Raw genomic sequence first — 13,833 nt, 5'->3', positions numbered from 1 at the left:
CGCACCATGCATATTATAAATCTTCTAGTATTCATGGGAAAAAAGCAAACAAATTTGTCTTCTGAACTTCCCCTGAAAAACACATCCAATAGCATGGGTTGCTGGCATCACTTTATATGCTTTCTGTACAGACTGCATATTTACGTTTAAGTATTCCAAAATGCAAAAATAACAATAATGAAGCCTCTAGTTTCTTTGTTCTGCACACCAGAGGAGGCTGAAAGAAATTATGTGTTATGAAATTTAAAAATTTAAGGAGTTGTTAGAGTGGACTTGCAGCACACAGTAAAACTATATTTTAGCTTAAAAATTATATCTTGTCTCAAAGTGTTTAAAATATTTTGCTTATGGTTTTGCAAGACAATATTTTAATCACTCATATAAACATGTAAAATACCAAATTAATGTAAATATAATTATTTTAATGCCATTTTATAGCCCTTAATATAAGTTTAGATTGGTGACTAAGATCCAAGTGCAATAATGCTCAGTTGGAAAAGAAACTGAAGCCAGAAAGCATGCCATATACCATGATAGTGCCACAAGGTGGCTCCAAACACCATGGTATGTTATTTTACTTCTTGATAGTTGAAGAGAATTTTACCAGAAATACTGATATCAATTTACCCCATATAAATGGGTCAATGCTGCAAAAAATACATACTCATTTCAACCTTCTGATTAAGTTTTGAGTCTAATTTATATTATTTAAAAATGCAAGCATTCAAAACAATACATAAAATGTTTGAAAACCTTGAATTTTATTTTATTTAGTCTGTACAATTAATTATTCAACATTTTTGTAGGTTTTAAAAATTAATTTCTCCTTTAAATTTGCACAACTTTATTCCCAGTTGATTTCCAACTAAATGAAAAGAAAATACCGGCAAGTTAATGAACTTTTTTCCTCATATAATTAAAGATTTTGAAACTAAAGAGAAAGCATGTCTAAATTTTTAACATTGAAAGACTTAATATGAAAATTACATACTTTTTAGAAAATCAAGTAAATGAAAGTACATAATATTAATAGGACATTTTTTATTAGCCATCCTACTCAATCAGTGATAGAGCTAAATCATTTAATCAAATATCAGACTGAAGCCATGAAAACAAAATGTTTTTCAAAGATCACAGAATTTAATAAAGATGCTATGAAGAAGACTATAACTTTGATTAAATAAATAATAAACAATTCAATAGAGAATAAGTATAAATTTATAGAGATTAAAAAATGAGAATTATTGTTACTATGTTTACAAAATTATACCTGTTGTCTAGGTTTTGTCTTTATTACGACTCACCTCAACTTTACAGGTGGTTAGAAAAGATAAAGTGCAAAGTATATTCTTTAAATATGTGAACTAAAACAAATATATCAATTAATATTGAATTATAAATAAAACTGGAAGGTAGAAACTTTAATATCACTCTGAATTTTAAAAATAAAGTTTTAAAAAGAAAGGTATTTATAGACTCATAGAAATGTCTATTTTTATAACCCTAATATTTCAGTTTGTTTATTTTATAATCCATAGAATTCATTCCAGATGCTTTCTAAAAACTATATAAAAAGAGCCACATAAGAAAGGGGGGGAAAAAAAGTCATTTTAAATGGATCTTCATCTCACCTTGAATGTAAAGAATAAAAAGAATAAAGTATCTAAATAAAACCTGTTAAAATCTCACATTTTGCAGTTGGTGATATGTCTTCATCAGATGGTTTCTAGGGCCTAGTCTGAGAAAGCAGTATCCCAATGACCTTTCAGCTTGTAATATAGGCTGCAGGATTATTCCTGAGATTTATAGGTATCCAAACTTTAATGAGATTATTTCTGTAATGCATTGCCTCTGTTCATCATTCTTGTTGTAATTCTCATTATTCTGACCCCAAGAAGGAGAATCTGTGAAAGGTACCATTACTGCAGTATATTCAGAATGGTTCACGTTTCACCCCAGTGAGTTTATGTGGCTTAAGGAACACACAACAGTTAGTCTCCATCTTTCTACCGTTTTCTCCCTCTTCTGTCTCTTTTTTGGATCCTTCACATCATTTTCAAATTTCATATGTATTAATTCCCTAGATCACAAAATTACTATACACGAGTCTGAGATTATAATTTAAGTTTTCAGGTTACAGTCTCTCTTTTTGCAAAAGATATTTTCACAATCATTAAAAAAATGAATATATTTATAATAGTTATATATTGAGTCCTTTTCAATTACAATCGATTGTATGAGCTCATTCTAATGATTATAGATAAACTGTGTCCTTAGAAATTATATGGGTCAAACTCCAATTTTCACAAACCAAACTGTATCTATATCTACATCTATCTATATTTGTATCTATGTCTATTTTTATCTATATATACAAATAAAAAATAATGATGTTATTGGTAGAATTAGTGTCAAAATCAGACTTAAAACAGCAAGAATTTCTCATTTTAACTCAAAAACAAAATTATTATTACATAGTAAAGTTTTCAAAAATTTTAAGTGATAGCCAAATCATAGTATATGAATGGTTAAAATTAAAACACATTCAATATTAATTAAAAAAAAGCACAGGTTACAAGAATTTACATATAGTGATATAATAAAAACACAGAATGTTAACAAGTAGCACTAGGATACCTATTACATGACAGATATTATTTGCCCTTTATTTTACTTCTATTTATTTATTTATGTATTTATTTATTTATTTATTTATTTATTTGAGAGGCAGGCGGACAGACTCCCACATGCACCCCAACCAGGATCCACCCAACAAGTTTCCTACCAGGTGATGTTCTGCCCATCTGGGGCTGCTGCTCAGTTGCATTGCAACCGAGCTATTTTAGTGCCTGAGGCAGGCCATGGGGTCATTCTCAGCAACCTAGCACAACATGCTCAAACCATTCAAGTCATGGCTACAGGAGGGAAAGAGAGAGAGAGAGAGAGAGAGAGAGAGAAAGAGAGAGAGAGAGAGAGAGATGGAGAAGCAGGTGGTCATTTCTCCTGTGTGCCCTGACCAGGAATCAAACCTGGGACTTCTACTGAATACATGCCGTTAAGACACTCTATTGCTGAGCCAACCGACCAGGGCATTATGTGCCCTTTATACTTATAGTTTCTTTTATTTTTATTTATTTTTATTATTTATTTATTTATTTATTTATTTATTTATTTATATTTTTCTGAAGCTGGAAACGGGGAGAGACAGTCAGACAGACTCCCTCATGCGCCCGACGGGGATCCACCCGGCACGCCCACCAGGGGGCGATGCTCCGCCCCTCCGGGGCGTCGCTCTGTGCGACCAGAGCCACTCTAGTGCCTGGGGCAGAGGCCAAGGAGCCATCCCCATCGCCAGGGCCATCTTTGCTCCAATGGAGCCTCGGCTGTGGGAGGGGAAGAGAGAGACAGAGAGGAAGGAGAGGGGGCGGGGTGGAGAAGCAGATGGGCGCTTCTCCTGTGTGCCCTGGCTGGGAATCAAACCCGGGACTTCTGCACGCCAGGCCGATGCCCTACCACTGAACCAACTGGCCAGGGCTATTTTTATTTTTTAATTGAGTTTATTGGGGTACAGGTTTAGGCATGCAACTCAATACCACATCATCTGCACACAGCTTCTTGTGCCCATTACTCCAAGCAATGTCTTTTTCATCTCCATTTCCCCCCACTTTATTTACCTCCCCTTATCTCCGTCTGGTTATATCTGTCTGTGTTTATATCTTTATACATATACATATACATATACATATACTACATATACATATATATATATTTTTTTGCTTAATTCCTTCACCTTCTGTCATCCAGTCACCCAACTCCCTACCCTGACAGCTATCAGTCTGTTTCATGTATCCATGTCTGCTTCTATTTTGCTCGTGAGTTTAATTTGCTGTTAGATTCTTATGATAATTGCACTGTTATGTAAGTAAAATTATTAATCTATTTTATAGATAAAACTAATAATATTAAATATTAAACATAATATTAAACATATGGTAAGTGACATAGAATTTAAACCCTAACAGCTTGGTACCATAGTCCATGCTTTTATCCATCAAAGAAATTCTATGAAAGGCAATCTTGCCATTATAAGAAAGGCAGTTTCATTGCGTGATGTTAAACAGGTGTCCTCACAAAAATAGATCATAGCTTGGTAGCAACTTTTTCAGAGTGACCAAGTTTGAAACTCAATGGCTTCTTTGGAGTGACTGTCTTAATTGCTTGTGGGATGTGGAAGCTTCTTTTTAGAAGAATTTTCAGAAATGTTATTTGGGGGTTGACTTGGTCTACAGATATATACTTTTTATTTAGGCTTCTTGTCAGGAATAGAAACATTAGTATCAAATTTGGGTCCTTGCCTCAAGATGGCAGTTGGCTATTGCAAATGTAAATAAAGTGAATGTAAATCACCAACCAAGATAGCTGCTCCAAACTGAAGCTGAATTTACTCTCAGGTCTTCACTGAACAAACCTGAGGCTACACAAAATGTGTCTTGAATTCATCCGCTAACTTATTTTGATATTTTTTTGAAAGATGTCATGTGGCTGTGAATACAATAATGTAACTTTCAAAAAATAGGTGAAATCAGTGCCCTGTTATTCATTCTCAAAGTACCTAATTCTCATACTTCTTACATTAGGCAAAACAAAAATGGTCGTGTGATTATTCATTTAACATCTCACTGTAACACAGGTTTTGTTTTTCTCTCTCTCTGTGTATATCTCATGACACTTGCATAGTGCCTGGTTTATGGTAGGCCTTAAAGAATACATGGCGAATGATGAAATGAAAGAATGAATAAAAAATATACTGAGAGGTTTATTCAGTACTTTATATAATAGTACTTTATATAAAAGCAAAACTGACGACTGTTTAATATGGAGAATTTAGGTGTTTACCTTATGATATTCTTTTATCGACTTTAATATTATTCTATGAAAATTAAAACATTTAAAAGTGTATTGGTATTTTATTATAAATCATATCATCTAGTATTTAATAGTTATTATTTCACATTAGAACCACTTCTCCTCATATACAAATTTGTATTGGATGCATCCTTATTTCTCTGGGTGTGGCACTAAAGAAATGGTTTATATAACTTACCCAAAATAAATGAAATTAATTAGAGGCAAAGGAAAAATGAGCAGGTTACTATTCAGATTTAAAGTCATATAATTTATGAAGAAAAATATGAGTCTGACCAGGCGGTGGCACAGTGGAGAGAGAACTGGACTGGGACACAGAGGACTCAGGTTCAAATCCTCGAGGTCTCTGGCTTGAGCACAGGCTCATTTGGCTTGAGCATGGGATAACCAGCTTGAGCGCAGGGTCGTTGGCATGGGATCATAGACAAGAGTCCATGGTCACTGGCTTGAGCCCAAAGGTCACTGGCTTGAAGCCTAAGGCTACTGGCTTGAATCCAGGGCTGCTGGCTTGAGCAAGGGGTCATTCGCTCTGCTGTAGCTCCCCCCGCCCCCCGTCAAGGCATATATGAGAAAGCAATCAATGAACAACTAAGGTGCCACAATGAAGAATTGATACTTCTCATCTCTCTCCCTTCCAGTCTGACTGTTCCTATCTGTCCCTCTCTCTGTCTCTCTCTGTCACACACACACACACACACACACACACACACACACAAAATATGACACATGAAAAACAATAAATAGCAACACATAATAGCTTAAAATCAAAAGATAGTTAAATTAATAATTATAAAATTTCCCTATCATTGTAGATAATCTGTCAGCACTATTAAAAATTAAAATTTTCCATAAGGATGTTTTGAGAACAGTGAGTTTATAAAACATCTTAGTTTGCTTCTAGAAAAAACAAGGCTCTTCTAACCCACTTTTTTTCATCTTTGACCTACTTAGAAATGGGTTTGATCCAGTAGTTCTTGTGAATAAAGTGAAGTGAGCTAATATCTTTGCTCTGATGACAAGATTTTGAATGCCATCTCTTCACTTCTACACTGGACAAGATACTCAGCAGAGGTTGAACACCTAACACTGACATGTCTTTGTACTAAAAAACAAACAAACAAACATGCTTTTCTCTCATTTTGTTCAGATTTTATATGCTATGGTGAAGGCTACAACTCTGAGACGAAAGTTCCTTAAAGGAATTATTTCTCTTAACTTAGATTTTAGGAATATTTAATTTTCCCTGTAATTTTTTTCTACTGAAAATAAATAACTTATATCTATTCCCAAGAGAGTGAAGTTTAACAAATTAATTTTTAAAATTATGTAGAACAACCTAGTTATTAAATGTTGAAAAACTGGGACATACATCTTAAAAAGGCAAATAGCTAAAAGAGATTCTTAGAAAAAGGTAGAGTTCTTATTTTATAATGTTTCTTATTGCATGGATCCAGAAAGCTCTGTTTCAGTAGGTAGACAAAAACAACATTTTTTTAGAATCAAAATTCTATAGAAAATCACCGCCCTTCTTTCCAGTGGGGAAAAAAGACAAAGAAGTGAAAGAGACAAGTGCTCCCAATACATGTCTGTACTTAGCATTCAACTTTGAACAAATCTAAAGTGTAATGCCTTGGTGAAGGGAGTGGAGAAAGAAAGACTTTCCATAGGTTCCTGTTAATAAAGAAAGGCTTTTATTCAAGTCCAGGAACTAGATGCTGACAGAAAAATGTTCAAGTTGGGGGACTTTTTTATTATTAACAATATTATTAATTTTAATGGGGTGACATTGATAAATCAGGGTACATATGTTCAGAGAAAACATCTCCAGATTATTTTGACATTTGATCATGTTGCATACCCCTCACCCAAAGTCAAATTGTCTTCTGTCACTTTCTATCTGGTTTTCTTTGAGCCCCTCCCCTTCCCCACCCCCTCCCTCTTTTTCCTTCCCCCTAACCCCCCCATCCTCTCACCTCGGGTAACTATCACACTCTTGTTCATCAAGTTGGGGGATTTCACTGTCCAGAGACTACATATATAAAAATCACGCTAGTGATAAAATACAGTTCAAGACTACAGAGCAGGAATAAGCCCCAACTTATAATTCTATATGAAGAACTCAAATAAATAAATAAATAAAAGAAGAAGAAAATGTTATAATTGACTTGGCTAATGGTTAGTTAGTGTAGACTCAGTTTCTACTTATTTAATTAAATAAGTTGACATATTCCAATGATTTCTTTTCTCTGTTATTGAGTAAGCTAACAAATCACACTATTGTTATATGAATACACAATTCATATTTTTTATTTCATTAGCAATAGATTTAAACCAATGAAAGACAGTAAAATATTTTGGTTTATTCAAATCAAATATTTCTAATAAAATAATTAAGGAATAGACTTATATGTGGAAGATGCACATGGTAAACACAAAACCATTAAAGGCCCTCAGTTCAAATATTTTTCAAATATGCCTAAATATGAGGCTGTTAATTTAAAGCTGATACTTAGAGGTGAAATAATCCAGAAATATTATGGTGCTTCACCTAAATTTGAAGTCTGATTCAAGAAATATAAAAGCATTCATGACTTTTCTAAAATCCCAGAAGTTATCATGGTTTTCAAATGAAGTTAGTTTAACCTGATTTTCTTGGGAGTAGAGATACATGAAAAAGGAGTATCAGTCACATTTTTAAACTGTGTGATATTAGCATATGCAAAATGTATACTTAATCACCTAGGCAAATACATTGATTACCTTTGATTTATTTCTATAACCATGCCAAATTTCAGCTTTAATTTTTTTTTTCTGGGTTTTTTTTTTAATTTTATTTATTCATTTTAGAGAGGAGAGAGAAAGGGAGAGAGAGAGAGGAGAGAGAGACAGAGAGAGAAGGTGGGGAGGAGCTAGAAGCATCAACTCCCATATGTGCCTTGACCAGGCAAGCCCAGGGTTTTGAACCGGCGACCTCAGCATTTCCAGGTCGACATTTTATCCACTGCGCCACCACAGGTCAGGCACAGCTTTAATTTTTGTATTTATATGTGCTATGTGAACATGGCAAAGAATTACCAGAATAACACATGTTAAAACATTAACTTTATTTAGTTTATTAATTATTTTAATTTCCCAAACGTTCTACTTAACTTGATTACAACTACTGTTTATGCTTCCCCATGTTTCAACTTAAACTAAGAGAAAAAAATGGTAGGGTTTTTTTTTTGTTTTTGTTTATTTTGTTTTGTTTTTTACTCTGCAGTATCTAGAATAGACATTTGCTTATTATATATCAGTTTATATTTTTAGGTTGCAAACTGGTAATATTTATATCTTCAACAAAGAAGAATCAAGATGCCTAATCAAAAATTGCTTTTAGAAACATACAATTTACGTTTAATTTATTTTTAAAATGAGAGTTCTATCAAACTATTTCAATATTCTCTGTTACAGTAAATCAACAAAGATTTCCAATCAATAACTGATGTGTTGAGTATAATAACTCCTGTCTATGCATTATACATCCTAATACTTTGGAGAAATCATTTCAATACAAATGCTGAAGTTCCCATTATTGCTTACTAGGGCAATAAACTACATTGGTGTCAATTTCAAATCCTTAAAAGCCTAGGTGTTATCTATGAGAATTGCTTTCATATTAAAGGACATGATTTAGCCAACTGAACAATTATATACTTCATGCTTATAATGCAAAGTATAATGTAATGAATCCAATGTATAATGTAGCAGAAGATAGAATACTGGTTGAAATATCACAAGATTTACAGAAATATTACTTTGTATAGGGTAATATAAAAAAGTACATGGGATACTCATTCAAGGACTTTTGTAATAGTCATCAATGAGAGGAGGTGAAGTAAGGGAGGGAGAGAGAAAAGGGAAAAGAGGGTGGGAGGTTGGACAGGGAAAGAGACAGGGAGAGAAAGTGAGAGAGAGAGAGAGGGAGGGGGGCCAGCTGGGCTATAAAGTGTTCAGACTTGTTATTTAATGATAAATTTCCTATTGTGAAGCAATGATACCTTATAGCCTATAGCTTAATTCTGTTCTGAAACTCAAAATGTGATTTAACATTAATTTACCTTTCTGTCTCATGTACAGTATTTAGAATCAAGGCCATTTTTTAAAAAAAAGAGAAGAAGGTTTAAAATTGAGATCACATGATTTGGTAAACTACTTTATAATGATACTGGCAAAGTCTCTAAAGACATGTATCCCCTCTACTTCAGGGGATTGTTCATATGAAGGCATTTCAACCTTCCACAGGCAGTCATTATTTTTAAAGCATGTTATATTCATTTCCTAAAGTAAGGTAAAATATAATTTCATCTCATTCATTCTTACTTAATGTTCAGCTTTACCTTTCTTTAAATCAACCACCAATATGGTAATGTTATATAGACCATCATTCACATTTCAAGAGAGAAATAAAAGTGAAAAGATATCGGTGAGAACAAAGCACATTCATTCATTAAAAAAAAAAATCAGGATACTTTTGTGAGAAGTTTCATTGACTTAAGCAAAAGTTACATCAAAACATTTGTTTTAAAACCATCTGATTATTTTCATGGATCAATATGAATATTACATTAAGGATAATGCATTCCCAGAAGTCTACAACCTTAATGTGATAGACGTGACTTTTTACAATGTTTGCATCTTGAGTGAGTTGGACTGAGTAGTGACAAAGAAGGCAAGGCAAAGGCAAAAACGGCCTCATATGCTTTAGACAGCCTCACAAAAGACAATACAAATGGATTTTAAAAGAGCTCAAGGTCTCACACTACAATGTCAAGTGAGGTGAGAATGCTGTTATGTAGGGCAAGAAGGAAGTGAAAACCAGAGGTGACTGAGCTGATATTGTCTCAGAAAACAGGCACTGCTGTTGACTATCTGAAATTTTGCAGTTCTTATGCATGATAAAATTCTGTAATATTGAGTGTTGAACTTATTGGCGGTAAAAGCAGAAAATGTTAATAATAGTACTCTGAGGACCTAATCTAAATGTTTTAGAAAAAGAGGACAGATGTTTAAATGTTTAAATACAGGATATTTTTTTTCCTATCTGCATATTTCAGTTTATTATAATTACAACAAAATTAAATTTCCTTGATGAACTCATTGGTTTAAACAAAGTATCAAGTAAAGGAAAACAGGTTAACCTATTTTAACTTTCATTCCTCAAACATACCTTCATAATGCTATTCCTCAAACTCTGATTCATTTATTGTAATATTCATAATAGGGTCCATATACACAGTACAATGCTTCTTCAATGTCACCATGGCTCAGTACATGTCTAACAAGTATGAGAGCACCTTTCTTGCTATTTGATTTTCAGCTCCAATCTATTTCAAACATAACTGTTAAATATAATATGGTTAGTAAAATGACTGTTCTGAAACCCTGTCTAGATAATATTCTAGTTTAATCAAAAGTAGAGTTTTCAAACATAGATCTGACATTTGGAGATTCAATGTTTGCATAAAGTTACTTATGAATGGTATAAATAATTTTATTTTTCTGCTTATACTTTGTTACCTTGTTTCAGTGCATCACAAGCACTTGTAATGTGGCAACAGTCTTAGAAGATAATTTGCATAGTAAAAATAAGCATACATTATGGCTAATGTTTTTGAAACCCAAGGGCTAGATCAGAGGTAGTTGAGTTTACATGGTGACTTGTACTTATTGCTTACTATGCAACACTACTGATAATAACATTTAACAAAAATATGGTTCACTTTGCAGCTGAATCAGCATCATTGAAGCCAATGCTGTTCCTTTGCTGCAGCCTAGCGGAGTGAATTGGTATAAAAATGACATGTTCCAGCTCATGGGGTTATCACTTGCTGCAAAGTAGGTTAAAAAACAGAGGAAATAAGTCATACGTTCAGAAATCCCACAGACAATATATACTCTGTCCTAGTTACTTGTTTATATGGAAAAATAAGTGAAGATCCAGAAATGTTCCCAGAGTCTGAACAGGGTTCCCATATTTTGGAATGGACCTTTTCAATTTCAAATATTCTCTTTTTCATCAACAACAACAACAAAATGCCTCCTTCAGATTATGCTAACTTTCTTAATGTGCCAGAAATGTATATCTCTGTAGATAGAAAATCAATTTTCTATCCTTTTTTAAAAGAAAACCTGAATGTAAGTAAAGATTTTACAGTGGAGTATCAAACTGAATACCTATATATTACTGTCTATATCAATAAGTAGCTAATTTTTATAAACATCTAAAAATATCACCTGAAGCATGGATCAGGTACCAAGAAAGTATACCATAGATCTCAAAACATACACATACGCATGTAAGTGTCATACAGATCATATGCTGCTTTCCTATTTTCGTGTGTGTGTGTGTGTGTGTGTGTGTGTGTGTGTGTGTGTTTCCTTTTCCATTTCCATGACATCTAAGTGAATGAAATTCTATTCTTTCATTAGAGTCAGGAAAGGCATAAGCATTCTCCAGGGAAGTCAATTTGTTAGCAAAAAGTAATTGAAACCAAAGAAGTATCAGATTTAGTGAAAACAGACACTGACTCACACTTTTAAAACACAAGAATAAAAAGTAAAAGCAAATGAAAAAAGCTTTTTTTTTATGTTTTTATCACCAGAATGGATTTGTGTTTGATGTGTTCCCAAGCCACAGAGACTCTCTGCTTATATCTGTGCACTCTCCAATCCCTTCACCCTCCCCAGCCCCATAAACCACTATTTCCTTCTACATTACACATTGAATACATATATACCTCATTACTACATTGCAGGGAAGGAGAGCGAGGCAGATTATCTGCTACGCAACTTATCCTTTACCTATTTCTTTATAACACAACCTTTTCCTTCTTTCTTCATCACTTTAACTAAAAATGAACCAGGAGCTCTTGTCAAAGACATAATGTTTTCATGAAAGTTCTACTAATTAAAAATCTTCACCATACCAGACCTAAAAAATGAACACACTCGTGCCAAGTGTTATTCACCACAGAGACACTCTTGTAGCAACATTTTAAGGAAGCATAGAGAGGGAGATGGTGTGGAGGGAGAAAGTCAACTATCATATGCATTTAAGTATAACACTCGTAGGCATCAGAGGACAGATTATTTTTAATACAGGTCCTTCAAAAAGAAAAACAACAAACAAGAAAGGAACAAAAATAATACATCTCCAAACAGATGAGAGTAATGGATGTATAGTTTTGGATAACAGAAGCTTTTACTGGAATGAAGAACCACAATTATAGGAAATAGATCTGTTTTTTGGAAGCAAGAGATGAGAGGTCACTCTAAATGATGTTTGTCTTTGATTGCACCTGTAGACCCCCCTTTTTAACAATAAGGAGATGGTAGATTTTTATTGCAGGGGCATAAAAACACTTTTAGACTACTGCTTTTGACCATACTTACAGTGCTATCAATAGTTACTTGTTGGGAACATGCATTTAGACTTGCAATGTGCTGCATTAATTTAACACCACATAAAATATGGATTTTATTGCAGCAGAGACAATAAATGCTGCAACTGCTGACTACATGCATCTAATCTTCCCTCTTCATCTTGCCCCCCTCATACTTCTGACTCAGACATAAAAATGTGAATATGGGAATGATGCCTTATTCCATTCTGATAAATGCCAATCTATTTTATTTATGTAGATGCTTAGTGACCATTGACTGTTTCAAATAATCTGTCTTCTGCTTGTCATTTCTCTTTATATTAAATATACAATGAACTATGATTATGAATAAGTGCAGAGTGAATCCATTCATATGCAATGCAAAGTAATGTTAGATGATGCTTGACTTCACAGTAACAACGTTCTCTTGAACTGATTTTCAAAATAAAGAACAAATATGACCATGCCAAATTTCACTCCCCAATATATTTTTAGCATTTGTTCAGAGTAAATAAATTTACAAACTCTAATATCAATACCCACCGTTGAGCACAATATATAATTTATCCAGTTTTACATACCTCTATAGATATTCAAAGCAGCTGTTTCCAGAATCCAATATATGTATAGTTTTTTGCTTATTAATTTATTTATGTATTAAAGGTGATCATTTGGAAATCATGCCAAATACAACTTAAAAGCAAACATTTTTCCCCCAGGGAAAGGAAATAAAGACCGTAAGGGAGTTTAAAAAAAAAACAAACAGAGAGAGATGAAGTCTTCCTACCTTTTTTATCAGCTTCTGGATAACGGAAGTTGGTTCCAGCCAAAATAACCCTGGAGAAATTGTCACTATGTCCCTTTTTTGTTTGTTTTCGGCAGTTATTTTCTATCACTGATTCTACTTCAATCTAACTCAAGCTTTCTCTCAGCATCACTTTTAACTCTGGACGGCAGGGTACCGAAGAAAACGGGGTGGTGGGGGGAGCTCTCTCTGATTGGCTTTCATTCAGTGCTCCTGATTAAGAGAGGAAAAAAAAAACTGGGAAAGGTTGGGGGGGAAGCCCTTCCTCACACGGAGAGAAAGGTTCTGCTGATAGAGCTGCAGCACTCGCCATGGGAAGGTTGGAGACTGGGGAAGTGCTGGCTTTCGCTAGCACACAGCGATTTGCAAGTGAATGCGAGGGGAGGGCGCATCCGAGAGGAGGGCTTTGGATGAAAGGCGTCCCCTCCCCCGCAGGGCAGAAAGACTCTCTGTTTCAAGGCTAAGGTAATCAGCCCAATCTAATCCGGCTGTGTCCGTAATACAATCTCAGGAACTGGACTGCTTCTTGCAATTCTTTTTAAATAGATACTCCTTCTTCTTCTGACATATATATTCCTGCACCATCCCTACGCCCGACTATTGAAATACAAATATTAACGGGGTGCCAAGTCAAATTGCAACCAGACCTGACACGGTACAAAAGTGATTTTTGTTGCG

At 34.1% G+C, this 13,833-nt stretch overlaps 1 protein-coding gene across 1 annotated transcript in view; it reads right to left on the bottom strand.

Moving 5' to 3' along the window:
- LOC136399139 (cadherin-10) overlaps positions 1-13,481 on the bottom strand; it is a 157,564-nt gene extending 144,083 nt beyond the window's left edge. Inside the window, exon 1 of the mRNA XM_066374031.1 lies at positions 13,138-13,481. The gene's annotated coding sequence lies outside the window, so the exon portion shown is untranslated. The remainder of the gene's footprint in view (positions 1-13,137) is intronic.
- Positions 13,482-13,833: the final 352 nt, after the last annotated feature.

Source organism: Saccopteryx leptura, chromosome 1, assembly GCF_036850995.1.
Source record: "Saccopteryx leptura isolate mSacLep1 chromosome 1, mSacLep1_pri_phased_curated, whole genome shotgun sequence".
NCBI lineage: Eukaryota > Metazoa > Chordata > Mammalia > Chiroptera > Emballonuridae > Saccopteryx > Saccopteryx leptura.
The sequence above is the reverse complement of the archived record's forward strand: the minus strand, read 5'-3'. Positions and strand labels throughout refer to the sequence as shown.